Source organism: Macaca nemestrina, chromosome 7 (genome assembly GCF_043159975.1).
Source record: "Macaca nemestrina isolate mMacNem1 chromosome 7, mMacNem.hap1, whole genome shotgun sequence".
In the NCBI taxonomy this organism is placed as follows: Eukaryota; Metazoa; Chordata; class Mammalia; order Primates; family Cercopithecidae; genus Macaca; species Macaca nemestrina.
The window spans coordinates 99,556,653-99,571,438 of NC_092131.1; the positions used below are offsets into that span (position 1 = coordinate 99,556,653).

At 42.0% G+C, this 14,786-nt stretch overlaps 1 protein-coding gene across 12 annotated transcripts in view; it reads right to left on the reverse strand.

Moving 5' to 3' along the window:
- LOC105479340 (solute carrier organic anion transporter family member 3A1) overlaps nt 1-14,786 on the reverse strand; it is a 324,288-nt gene that overhangs the window by 268,525 nt on the left and 40,977 nt on the right. The window lies entirely within an intron of this gene.

The following is a 14,786-nucleotide window of genomic DNA, read 5'->3' on the forward strand; positions in this document are numbered from 1 at the left end:
CTCGTCCTTGCAGCAGGATCCTGAAAGCTGCTGGCTCTCTCTCTGGGCCTCTGTACTGCCCTCTCTACACGTGGGTCTTTCATAAGGGCACTATCGTTCTCTCTGATCACCTAGTCTGCGAGTGAGAGTCAGCCTGGCCTTCCTTAGAAAGGCTTCCTTGGGGCCAGGCACAGTGGCTCACGCCTGTAATCCCAGCACTTTGGGGGGCCGAGGTGGGCAGATCATCTGAGGTCAAGAGTTCAAGACTACCCTGACCAATATGGTGAAACCCCGTCTCTACTAAAAATAGAAAAAAAAAAAAATTAGCTAGGCATGGTGGCACATGCTTGTAATCCCAGCTCCTCAGGAGGCTGAGGCAGGAGAATCACTTGAACCTGGGAGGCGGAGGTTGCAGTGAGCCAAGATCATGCCACTGCACTCCAGCCTGGGCGACAGAGTGAGACTCCGTCTCAGGGGGAAAAAAAAAAAAAAAAAAAGCCTCCTTGGGCCAGGTGCAGTGGCTCCTGCCTAAAATCCTAGCACTTTGGGAGGCCAAGGCCAAGGTGGGCGAATCACCTGAGGTCAGGAGTTCAAGACCAGCCTGGACAACATGGTGAAACCCCATCTCTACTAAAAATACAAATATTAGCCAGGTGTGGTGGCAGGTGCCTGTAATCCCAGCTACTCAGGAGGCTGAGGCAGGAGAATTGCTTGAATCCGGGTGGCAGAGGTGCAGTGAGTTGAGATTGCACCAGTGCACTCCAGCCTGGGTAATGGAGTGAGACTCCGTCTCAAAGAAAACAAACAAACAAGAAAAACAGCCTCCTTGGTCTGTCTCTTAAGACTCTGTCTCTGCCATCGCCTGCATTTTTCTCTACCTCACTATTTGCACCTTCCTCAGACTACTGTTTCCTCTATACTCCATTTCTTAGTTTCTCTCATCTCCCTTTCCTTCCACTCTTTCCTCTAAATGGCCCTAAAGTAAAATTGAGGCAAATGTTATTATTCCTTATTTAGTGGATTTTTATGTTCATCAATTCATTCTAAGAGAGTATGTAACATTTCATGATTCTCTTCTTTTAAAAAAAAAAAACCCACTCAATTTAATTGCTTCCTACTCATAAATCTCATCATTGATTTTTCTCTGTAGCTCTTTGGTCCATCATAGAAAAATAAAGACTCTCCATCCCTCCCGGGTACAGTCAACTAATAGAATTTTCTACCACTCAGGATCAGAGCTTTCAATTCACTTCCAGATATTTTTGCATCAGGCTATTATTAATAGTTTGTGTTTCACACCTTTAACGAACCAACTTCTGTGGTGCCAGGGCTCTTTTATTGGAGAAACTTTAAGAATAATGATTTCAATGATTTCCTCAGCATTCAACAAATATGTATAGAGGATCAGACATATTCTCAAGACAGAGATCTTAGTCTAAGGCACCAATGATTGATGCACACACACATGCTGCTAGGCAGAATTGTTTTCACTGAATCAGGCTTATTGATATGCCCCAGGGCCCCGGCTTCCTGTCAAATGCACTGAAAATCCTTTATTGCAAAGCTGTGCCCTGCCAGGGGCTGGATATGCAAAGTTCGATAAGACCTGGTCTCTGCCCTCAACCGGCTCACAGTATCATGGAGACAACAACTATGAAAACAGGCAATTATCATAAAGGATGAATAAAGCTTCTCTCTACCGGAATAAAGAAAAACACACAATCAGTACCCAAAGAAAGAGCACATAGTTAGTTAGCCCCTAGCAACTGAGGAGAAAAGTGTCTCATCAGAGCAAGCTCTGGAATGGGGGTATCATTAAATACAATCATATTGAACATTTGTTATGACTTATGCCAAGTCCAGTATGGAGTGCTTTACATATTCTGACACACTTATTCACTACGATTCCATGAGGCAGAAATATTATTATCCCATTCTACAGATGAGGAACCTGAGCCCAGAGAAGATAACTATCCCATTGATGCCACACAGCTAGGGCACACAGTCAGGACTGATGCCCAACCCCACTGGTCCGACAGCACCCAAGTGACCAAACCCTGTGCCCCTGTGTCGGTGAGGTGGCCCCTGACCTGGGGATGAAGGCTAATGGGCCTATCAGCTAAGCAGGGGCAGCCCCAGGCAAATTGGTGACCAAACTTGCCCTAAAAAGTAATGATAAGTTTAGTTATTGTTAAAAGTTGTATAAGAAGGAAAAGAGTTCTGAGGTCATGGGAAATTTTTAAAACTGTGGGTTGAACAAAGATATATAGTTTTCTTTACAAGACTTTTATAAGTTTTTCAAATGGTAACATTCACTGTCAAAAATCCATCAAAATATATATTATGTAGCATTTCCTGAAACTCCCTTGACCATGTAACTTAAAAAAAAAAAAAAGAAAAAGGAAAAAAAAAAAAAACCTAAGCATCCCTTGAAAACATATATATAGCCTGCCTCCATTTCCATAGGTCTATCCAGGGATTTGACCAAACATGGATCCAAATATCCGGAAAAAAATAAAAATAAAAAATAACACAGCAATCAAAATAACATAAATTAAAAACCAATAGCATAAGAACCATTTATACTGCATGAGGTATTACAAGTAATCAAGAGAAGATTTAAAGTATATGAGAGGATTTCATAAGTTAAAGTCCAATGCTATACTATGTTCTTGGACAGACTTGAGCTTCTTCAGATTTTGGTATCTGCAGAGGGCCTTGGATATCCCGCAGATACCAAGGGATAGCTATATATACTATCAGAAACATTGGTTTAAGGCAGATAAGAGACATTTTTAAAATTAAGGTCTAGCAAAAGCTCTGCTTCTTCTGGGAACTAGTTCTACTGTTTCTCTCACCTTAGCTACACCCAACAAAAGTCTATAAATAATGTGATTATAGCTGTATTTCCCCATTTGCTTTGGTTCCCAGGAATCTCAGACTCAAGCCTGCAGCCATGCAAGAGCAATGATGTGGGATGTCAGGGATGAGCATAAGCAACTCATTTCTTTTTTTCTTGGCCTTCAAATTTTACTTGTAATTCCACAGGACTGTGCTGCTTACAACCCATCTCTACCAGGTCAGGGTAAAAAATCATTGCATATAAAGTCCTCAAAAGCAAACCATCAGACAGGTAGGGTTAAATCCTAACTATCAAGATAATCAATTTCCACCTAATTATATCCTCTCTTGGAAATGAACCTCCATAAATACGCTAATAAAATAATACGATTACCAAAGCTTGTGTGTGTAGATATGGAATAAACACAGGTCAGAACAAAATAGCATCCTCCTATATGTAGCATTAAAAAGCTTCCATACAGCCGGGCGCGGTGGCTCAAGCCTGTAATCCCAGCACTTTGGGAGGCCGAAACGGGCAGATCACGAGGTCAGGAGATGGAGACCATCTTGGCTAACCACAGTGAAACCCCGTCTCTACTAAAAAATACAAAAAACCGAGCTGGGCGCCTGTAGTCCCAGCTACTCAGGAGGCTGAGGTAGGAGAATGGCATAAACCCAGGAGGCAGAGCTTGCAGTGAGCCGAGATGGCGCCACTGCACTCCAGCCTGGGGGACAGAGCAAGACTCTGTCTCAAAAGAAAAAAAAAAGCTTCCAGAATAATAACAAAGTCCAATTTTAGTGTCAGAGTAGTGAAGAAAACAACCACAAACCGTAAGAACTCACCTTCTCCAACCTGCCTCTGCCAGCTTGCTGCTCTGATTGACCTGTGCGTCCTTCTACTCCTATTTTAGTGTTTCTCAGGCACAAAACACCCTCACCGGCTTCATCTGAGACACACAGTGACTGATCACAGGACCAACAGACATTAACTGCTAATTGGATGTTGATATGATCTAGTCCATTCCTTGCAGTCTACTAGGAGGAACCGGAAGTCCAGAGGAATGAAGCAATTTGCAATGGATCATGCACCTGCAAATGACACACCTGATGCCCAGTTTAATTCTACTCCCCCCGCGCTAGGAGAAAAGTAGACATATCACTACTTGGTCTCGCTCCCTCAGGAGTAAAACAGTTTCCTACTTGTTGGATGCATGGTATCTGGTCAAGGTGCTAAAAATGCTATACCGATAAGCACCCAAGTAAACACCAAAAGGTGTACCTGTAATTGAACACAGGAGTAGAGAGGTTAACATCAGTGCATGATGTAACAGCAGTGCCTCTTCCTGCTGAAGCCAGATGTGGGACCCTCTTCAGAGGAAAGGGAAGTGAGGGCATGTGCTGTGGGGCACCTCACCTCCACCCAGGAAAAGCATGGCCCTCCCTCCAGTTGAACACAGATCCCTCTACCCAACTTACTCCTTCCCATCTCCTGAAGACGTTTCTCCATCACTGTGCCCTGTTTCCTCCTCTTCACTCTCACCCTCTCCACTGGCTCCACCCCTACCCTCTCCACAAGCACACCTGATCCTCATCCATGTAAAACAACTTAAATTCAACAATCACCTTTCTTGTCACTGCCATCCTCCTTCAGTCCTTCTGCTAAGAATCATAAGAAAGTCCCCATTTGCTGGGTATACCTGAGTCAAACCCAGGTAAGCAGATTTCACATCTATGGCTACTATCCCATGGCCATGCTGCCCTGCTCCCGAGCACAGAGCTGGATATGTGGTGGCTAAGCCAGGATCACTGCATACAGCTGCGTAGGACATATGCCTCCCTCTACAAAGGCATCCCATACTTTGTTCACCCTAGTTGTGTCCACTGGAGGAAGAGGCACCAATCTCTCCTTTGCTCGATGGCTCTGTGTGGGTGAGAAACAGCTGAGGTTGGTGAGTACACACCATAAGACCCCCTGCTCTCCCACAGCTCCCTCATAATCACTCCCTTTTGCAAAAATACCTAAAAATCAGCATCCTCGCCACATTGTCCTGTCCACTCCTGGAAGTGCCCGGAACAAGATAACTTCTGAAATGGTGGCAATTGTGCTAATTAACTTCTTGGATTGGAAATGTAAGTGTACAGACCTCATCTCAAATCCAATGGCATCTGAGCAGTACCAGGCAATTTGGGCAGTTCCTAGAGCTAGGAGGGAAAACACACTGACCAACCTTTGGCCTCAACGAGGCACCAGGCCATCTGTTCCTGAGGTCCCTTGCAGTCCCTCCTCCTCGCATCTTCAGTTACTGTGAGAGCTGCCATCATTTCCTCCGTATGTCAAGCATTACTTAGGAAAGATCTGAGAATCCAATGAGCTGACTATGTGCAAGAAACCAGACCAAGGATGGTGGGGCAAGGTTTAAAGTGCCAAGTAAGATACAGTCCCTGCCCTTGCTGCACCAATAAAAACAGCTAATATATTGCATTTGCAGTAACAGCACTGTTGCTATCACTATGTAGATGAATCCATTTCATTCTTACAACAACCTCATTAGGTAAGTACTATTATTATTTCCAATTTGCAGATGAAGATACAGAAGCACAAAAGTTAAGTCATTTGTCCAGGGTCTAGTAATTTGCCCAAGGTCTTGCAGCTTATAAATGGCAGGATCAGGATTCAAGCCCAGGCAATCCGGGGCCAGAGTCCATACTTTATCTGCCCCATGAGTTTTCCTCTCTAGAAGATGGAAAAAGACAATGGGGCTAGAATGGCAGTGTGAGAAGCCTGGCAAATCCTCTCAAAAACAATGATAAAACTATCAAAAACAACCATTTCAAGACCCTGGACAAAACATACAACAAATTGAGGAGCATTAATTCATTTAAAACTTCTGGGTAGATCAGTGGGAATCTGGTTCTTGCCCCCCCTACTACTCCCATGTAGGTTGGCACAACAGTGGCAGGCAGGGCTGGCCATGCATACCAGCAACCCCACTGCTGGACGGAGTTCACTTTGTTTGGCATGTGATGTGAAAAAACTCCACACATTGTCAGTAAGGAAAGGAGTATCGATTGCAAATAAACAAGGAAATCCCCCTCAGCTACCCTGAGGCTGCAACCACTAGTCCTGGTTGGGGCAAGCAAAAGACTGGCAAACTACACAGAATTTTAAACAGAAGATAGGAATCAGCTATAGGGATCCTTAAGCTCTCCGCATTATCTCTGGTTGACCAGAAAGCCATGAGCACACACTGGAGAGAGCCCTAGCTGCTCAGGAGGCTGGGGTGGAAGAATCACTTGAGCCTAGGAGTTTGAGGCTTCAGGGAACTATGATGATGTCACTGCACTACAGCCTGGGTGACAGAGTGAGACTCTTGTCTCTTAAAAAAAGAGATATAGAAATTACTTTTCTTAAAAAAAGGAACCAAATGGAAATTCTAGAGTTGAAAAGTATAATAAATGAAACAAAAAAGTCCCAAAAGGAGCTCGATATCAGATATGAGATGTCAGAAGAAAGAATCAGTAAATCAGTAAACTTGGAAAACAATCAATAAGAATTATGCAATCTGAAGAACAGAGAAGAAAAATGAACATAGCTTCAGATGCCTTTAGGACACCATCAAGCATACCAATAGACATGCAATAGAGTCCCATAAAGAAAAAAGAGAAAGAGGCAGGAAAAAAAATTGAAGAAATAATGGCCCAAACATCCAAAATGTAGTGAAATATAAGAATCTACATGTTCAACAAGCTCAATGAACCCCAAAGAAGGACACACACAAAAAGATCCCCACCTAGACACAGTATAGTTTGTTTAAAGGCAAAGACCAACAGAAAATTGTGAAAGCAGCAAGAAAAGATGGCAACTCATCACATACCCAGGGTCCTCAATAAGATTAAGAGCTGACTTTTTATCAGAAACAATGTATTTAAAGTTCTGAAAGAAAATAAACTGTCAACCAAGAATTCTACATCCGGCAAAGCTTTCATTTGAAAATGAAGGCAAGATAAAGATATTCCTAGATAAACAAAGACTTGGGGGATTCACTGCTAGCAAATCTTCCTTGCAAAAATAATAAAGGAATTCCTTCAGATGGAAAGGAAATGATACCATATAGTAACTCAAATATACACTAAGATATACATTAATAAAGAACACCAGAAAAGTTAAATATGTGAGTAAATACAAAAGGCTATATAAGTGTATTTTTCTTCTTCTCTTAAATTCTTTAAAAGGCATTAGATTGCATAGAATCATAACACTGCATTTATAATATATAGATGTAATATATATGACAATAAAACTACAAAGGAGGGGGATGAAATGGAGCTATATTGGAGGAAAGTTTCCATGTTCTAGAGAAATTTAGTACTGACCTGAATTACATTGTGGTAACTTAAGACACATATTATACAAGCAATTACTAAGAAAATAATTCAAAACATGGGGAAAAGGAATTGAAACAAAACATGAGAAAATATTTAACACAAAAGACTACAATGAAGAAGAAACAAAGGAACAAAAAAGACTTGAGACATAAAACAAATCACAAAATGGCAGGTGTAAATGCAACTACATCAACCTAATAATAAAGCCCCATAATACATGAAGTAAAAACTGACAAAAGGAAAGGAGAAATAAACAATGCAACCATAATATTTGGAGAGGTTAATATCCCTCTCAATAACTGATAAAACAATGAGACAGAAAATCATAGGGATAAAGATGATTTGAACAAAACTATCTACCAACCTTACAAATCAACAGTAAAATGACAAACAACTCAATTTAAAATAGGCAAGTAATCTGAATAGATATTTCACCAAGGAAGATATACAAATGTCTAATAAGCATTTGAAAAGATGCTTAGCATCATTAGTCTTTAGGGAAATGCAAGTAAAATGTCACAATTAGATACCACTACCCACCCAGTAGAATGTGTATAATGAAAAATATAAACAGGCCAGGCACGGTGGCTCACACCTGTAATCCCAGCACTTTGGGAGGCCAAGATGGGCAGATCACCTGAGGTCAGGAGTTTGAGATCAGCCTGGCCAACATGGTGAAACCTGTCTCTACTGAAAATATAAAATTAGCCAGACGTAGTGGCATGCACCTGTAATCCCAGTTACTTGGGAGGCTGAGCCAGGAGAATCACTTGAACCCAGGAAGTGGAGGTTGCAGTGAACTAAGATCACACCACTGCATTCCAGCCTGGGTGATAGAGCAAGACTCCGTCTCAAAAAAACAAAACAAAACAAAACAGACAATACAAAGTATTCACCTCCATCTGAGGAAACTGGAACACTCAGATGTTGCTAGTGGGAACATAAAAGATAAAAGGGTCACAGCCACTTTGAAAAGCAGTTGAACAGCTTCTTAAAAAGTTAAACATAAATTTACCACATGACCCAGTAATTCCACTCCCAGGTATCTACCTAAGAGAATTAAAAACATACATTTATATTGGCAGCAAATAGAATTATTCATAATAACATCACATTGGAAACAACTCAAACATCCATGAATGGTTAATAGAGAAACAAAATGTGATATGCCCAAAAACATAACACCAACACAACCTGAAAAATACAGTAGCTACTAAATTCCAATACCAATGAATAGTAGTGGCAATGAAATGGAACAAACTATTAATACATGCTATGATGGAGATTAACCTCAAAAAGATATGCTAATTGAAAGAAGCCAGATGTGAAAGACTATATATATTGCATGATTCTGTTTGTATGAAATGTCCAGAAAATGGAAAGCTACAGAGAAAGAAAGTAGGTTGTTTGGAGCTGGAGATGGGACAGGAACTTACCACAATTGGGCATGAGCAACTTTTTGAAGAGATGGAATGTTTTAGAACTGAGTGCACTGATGACTACACAACTTTATGAATTTGTTAAAAACCATTGACTTATATACTTGGCATGGACAGATTTTATGGTATATAAATTATACCTCAATAAAATGGAAAAAAGACAATGCATAGAAATGATCAAAATGTAAGGTGGAATGTGGTAAATGCAATGAAAAAATGGAGCAGCACTGGGAGAGGTTCACAAAAAGCTTCCTGCAAGAGGAGTCACGTTGGAACTACACACATCTTATAGAGTAAATAAAATGCTGTTAGGTTATGATAAAAGAAAGGGAACTCCAAGTAGAGACCACCTAATAAGCAAATGCATCAAAGTGGAAAAGGTAGGGGGACAGTTGGTGAACTAACCAGGTACTGTCTAGTTTACCAAAGCACAGAGGTGAAGGGAGTTAGTTAGGGAAATGCCTGCAAAATAGCCCCATCCCCCCACACTAAACTAGCTTCCCTTCTAAGTCACTCTCTCTCCTTGTTCTAGATCAGAGGTTACAGACTTTGTATTGGCCTGGATATTTAGGAATCACCTAAGTGCTGTCCAGAGTTCTAGAATGTTTCTGGGGTACACTTGCAGAACCCAGGAGTTGGTATGTTGAAACCCTCTGGGAGATCCCAATGCTGTTTAAACCTCATGGATGACTTTCCCCAAGGAGTTTTGAATTGCTCTTCATTTGGGAACACACCAGCTCTTCCTTCCTTCTCCTATGGCACCTGGCCACTCTTCATCCCCAGGAGAAAACTAAAGCGTTTCATTTTACACATTATTTGTTGTGACTGGGTAGTATGAGCCATGAAGAATAAAATTCTCAGCAGTGTTTTTTAACCTCTCTTCATTATCACCTCCAAGAACCTTTTTAGACATTTCTTCCTAATTGTCCCCCCATGAAATTTTAATACTACCCATAAAATGTAAATCTCTCTATATATGCATAATATGTATATTTTGCTTTATACATAAAAAGAGTAAGTTTTTGCTTCCCTCCACCAGCCAGAAGTAATTTTCCCTCCACTAGCAGTGATATCACCTCCATTGAAAATGTATGCTCTGGAGTCTTACAGTTAAGGGAAGAAGAAGATGCCAACCCACTGAAGATGTTAGTATCTTGTGGATCGAAATATTAAATTCCTTTAGCTGAGTTTTCCCAGATCCACTGGAAATGAGGAATCGAGTGCAGCCTTCTCAGCCCTCCAGAAGAAACTCAAATAGCTCTGGAGGCCAGAGAATAATGGAGCCAGGCCTGACAGGAGAACAATTACAGAAATGAGATGGTTGTGTCTAATAAAAGCTGAAAGCCAAGAGAGACACATTGTTTGGGGAAACTGCATAGACAAGCAAGTCTAATACAGTATCAGAAATATTAGCAAATGTAAAAGGAAATGCACTCTCTGGAAAGACTGTGATCTCAAGCTTCTAGAATAGAGGCATTGTCTCTCCAGTTACAGAACAAGGCCTTCTTAATCTCAGTGAAAAAGTGATTACTGCCTAACTAGGGATCAACAAGCTTAGAGCATGTTGCTGTGTGCACCAGTGATGCAGGGACACAGCTCTGTTCTTAGGCAGGTGTTTGCTACACGATGGATGGTCACCAGATGCATCCCCAGAAATGACGGAGCCCTATAACGTTAACTGGGTCACACTAGCTCCAACTTCTCACTTAGAAAATGTGTCGAGAGAGGCACCTTAACGCAAGCCAAGAACATCAGAAACAAACCATGAGCCCCTGCTTTCTGCATCGCATGATATTTTTCTAATTTAAAAACCCTGTGTGTGTAGAGCAGAAATTTCTTCTTGTTCTCAACTTCGCCTGGCTCTGGCCTGCAGTTTCAGCTCCCTCTCGCCTCCCGCACCCATCCTCATGCTCACATGTCATCCATTTGCAGGATGCCTGGGCAGGTCAGAAAATAGAGAGAACAGTCTGATCCAACACTGCCCTTAACACACTCCTGCTGGAGCCGACGCTGCAGGGTAGACTCAACCTAGCACATGGGAGCAAACCAATCCACTCGGCCACCACTGTCCAGGAAGACTAACTTTATCAAGAGGACAGTCCCAGCATTTCATCAGCTGGGAAAACACTTGCAGTCATGTTTTGAGATAGTCAAAGGCACCAGCACAAAAGAATCTGTCAGAAATCAGAAGAAGGCTGTTGATTTTTTATTTCGATCCAAAGAAAGTTAAAAACCAGGATAGGACATTAGTTGGAACATCTAGTTTTATATGTTTTTGGGGTTTGGTTTGTTTGTTTGTTTGTTTGTCTGTTTGTTTAGACAGAGTCTAGCTCTGTTGCCCAGGCTGGAGTGCAGTGGCGCAATCTTGGCTCACTGAAACCTCTGCCTCCTGGGTTCAAGCAATTCTCATGCCTCAGCCTTCTGAGTAGCTGGGATTATAGGCACCTGCCACCATGCCTGGCTAATTTTTAGTAGAGATGGGGTTTCACCATGTTGGCCAGGCTAGTCTCGAACTCCTGATCCGCCCACCTCAGCCTCTCAAAGTACTGGGATTACAGGTGTGCACCACCACATCCAGTCCGTCTTTATTTTAAAAGCAACAGTTGTATAGACAATGGCAAATAGTGTGGTAGGAAGTTATCTTACGGTTACTTTGATTTCTCACAACTTTCCAGCTGCTAAAACGGCATTATCATCTTGATTTTCCAGAGGCAACTAAAGATCACAAAAGTTACATATTGTTCCTAAAATCACAGAGCTACAAGTGGCAGAGACAGGTTTCACCCAGGACTATCTGGCTCCCAAAAGCCCATAATACCTCTCCTCAGCATCGTGGCTGGTATCACTGAGACATTTTCTAAGTACCATTTGGATTATTTTCTTACAAGATACAGCATGTCCTGATGATAAACATCTTACATAACACTCACCTTTATTCACACTAATCAGTGTGTCCCTCCAGAAAAAAGCACCTCTGTATTAGTCTGTTCTCACCCTGCTAATAAAGACATACCTGAGACTGGGTAATTTGTAAAGAAAAAGAGGTTTAATGGACTCACAGTTCCACATGGCTGGGGAGGCCTCACAATCATGGTGGAAGGTGGCAGAGAAGCACAGGCATGTCTTACATGGCAGCAGGCAAGACAGCATGCACAGAGGATCCGCCCTTTATAAAACCATCAGATCTCATGAGACTTATTCACTATCACAAGAACAGCATGGCAAAACCCATCCCCATGATTCAATTACCTCCCACTGGGTCCTTCCCACCATATCTGGGGATTATGGGAGCTACAATTCAAGATGAGATTTGGGTGAGGACACAACCAAACCTATCAATCTCCAAGTGTCAGTTCTACCTGGAGTCTACCTCTGAGAAGCAATCGTGACTGCACCACGGATCTGACTTTTATTTTTTTGGCAGATAAAGAAAAGTTTTTTCAGCTTTGTGATGGGGACATCACTCTGAGTCCTCATCCAGGATGTAACATGCTGGTTTCTAGAGTTAAGAGATGTGCATATGCTTATGCCGGGAGCATTTCTTCCAACACAGGAAAAGGCCCTGCTTTAATTCGACAACCATATTATGAACTGCAGATATTTCATTAAGGACTCTTAAACCATGCCTGTTTTGTCTCTGGAGTTCGCTATAATTGCAGAAATGGAAGAGAAACAAATAGGAGACACAAACATTGAGAACTGGAGGATTTAGACTTCTTTAGAGGAGCAAAATGACAAACAGGTTGAGTGCTTTTAACTGAATAGCTTCCTACTGGAAAACAAGAAAGGAGATTGGTAGTTTTGATTAAGGATGGGTCTACACAGTTCATTGTCCTTGACACTGCCTAGTTTTGAAAAATCTGTGTGGGCTCTGCAAAGAAGATTTGCATTTATTAGAAGTGAAGAATATAATAAAAATGGAAAACAACACATAATTTAATAATCTATAACGATAAATGCCGCGGCACTTGGCAACTCAAAAGATTAGATAGAAGAAAGCTAGAGTGCATACTTGGTGCAATAACCCTAAGTGTTTAGGCTGGAGGAAGTCAAGAAAATAGCTGCAGTATCTCATATCATACAAAATGAGACAGATTATTAAGAACTACTAGAAGCACTACAAATCAACAATATTGGCTGGGAAACCAGATGGCTAGTCACAGTAATTTTCTCCCAGTAATCAAGTGTTAGTTTCATTTACAAAAAGCTTCCATATGAAGTCCTGCCTCAATAAAACATCGTGTGCAAGCCCTAGATGACCACTATGGTTGAGCTAGCCCCTTCTATACAAGAAATACACTCATTTTAAAACAGCCCTAAATCCTATGGCCTGGTATAGCAACAAATATGTATCACATTAAACTACTTGATACTTCCTTTCCTGGTTCATTGTTTCATAAAGAAATGAACCCATAGCTAGAGGAACTACTTCAGAGTCAAACTTCCTTTCTGCTGAAACTGATCATCATATGATTAATATCTCTAGTGATAAAGTGTCATTACTCCCAGACACCAAGAAAATTCATTGTGTTACTAGCACAGGGTTGTTATACACAGGGAGTCACACTGCCTTCATGCCCACAGCTCATTTTGCTTTAAAGGCTTCTTTTTCATGTAAAATACATCCCCTCAAAGCATTTCTAAAGATTGGACTTGAAGAGATATACCTACACTGCTACAAGCTGTGAAATAATTGCCCAGGAACTCTGTTCCCAAAGGACAAACAAAAAAGCAGGGACTTCTGTGTCCTCACAAAGCAAATGCCTTGAGTCTCTGCAGACTCACAGCCACAAGTCCAGGATGCAGGTATGGATGAGGAACAACAGAGTCAAGCTTGATTCTTGAGAGTTCTTGCAGGCGAGCTACAACCTGCTTCTATGCACTCCCCGTCCCTCTGGGGGTTCACTGTTCTGTGCCTCTGTGTGGCAGAAGCATATGCAGGGTGAGGGTGAGTAAGCCTTTGCTAGGTCAAGGGGGGCTCCAGCAGGAGTAGCTGCCATCACCAGAGAGTCTTTTAGAAATTCAAAAATCTCAGACCCTGTCCCAGACCCACAAAGTCAAATTCTACATTTTACCAAGATCCCCAGTGGTACATATGAACATTCAAGTCAAAACGCTGCCTCAGGCTACAGGGGTCTTCAGCCCCACTGTCCACTCCACGGCAACACAGTGCTGGGACCCTCCTCCATTGGCTCTGCTCCCTTCACACATCTAATCCACCCATCAGTTGTCCCTACCTTGGCAGATTCCAATCTGTCCACTCCTCTGTCTCCACTGCCACCACCTATGACCTGATGACCATTGTCCCCTCACCTGCGATACCACCACATCTGCCATGCCTTCCCCCATTGTCCATGCGCACTACATGGCAATTAGATATTTTGAGTACAAAAGTCACATCACGGCAAGTTACTCAGTATTTTCCAATGGCTCCCCATGGGCCTGGAATCAAATCCTAATTCCGGACCCTCGCCTGCAAGATGCTATAAAATCCCCCACCCCTGCCCTCCTCTCCAACCTCATTTCCTACCACCATCCCATATGTTTACCATTCAAACCACACCAGTTGCCTTGCTGTTCTGCAAACAGATCAAACCCATCCTCAACTTGAGATGATGTGCTACTGCATCTGCCTGGAACACTCTTATCCCAGATCATGACAAGGCTGATTTCTCCCCAAGCAGGTCTTAGCTCAAACGTCCCCTCCTAAGAAAGACTTCCTTTGATCAGCACCACCTTCGCTTCCAAGCCAGTCACTATGGCAACATCCTCTTTTGGTCCTCCTGGCATTCAAGTACCTTGTCCAGAAGTGTCCTGTTCACTGTGTGCTTTTCAATCATCTGTTCCCTACCTACATACAAGTTCTTTGAAAGCCAAGACTTTATCTTTGCTGATTGCTAGTTCCTAGAAAAGTAACTGATGTATAACAGGAACTTAACAAACATTTGTCGAATAGATGGACAGATGGATAAATAGATGAAAAAGTACTGGCCTAAAAGTTCTAGCCCTACTCTCAATTCTGGCTACATGTTAACCACCCACGGATGTTTGAGGAATGCTGATAATAGACTGTATGGTCTGAATGTTTGTATCCTTTTAAAAATGTTTGTATATTGAAACCTAATCACCAGTGTGATAGTA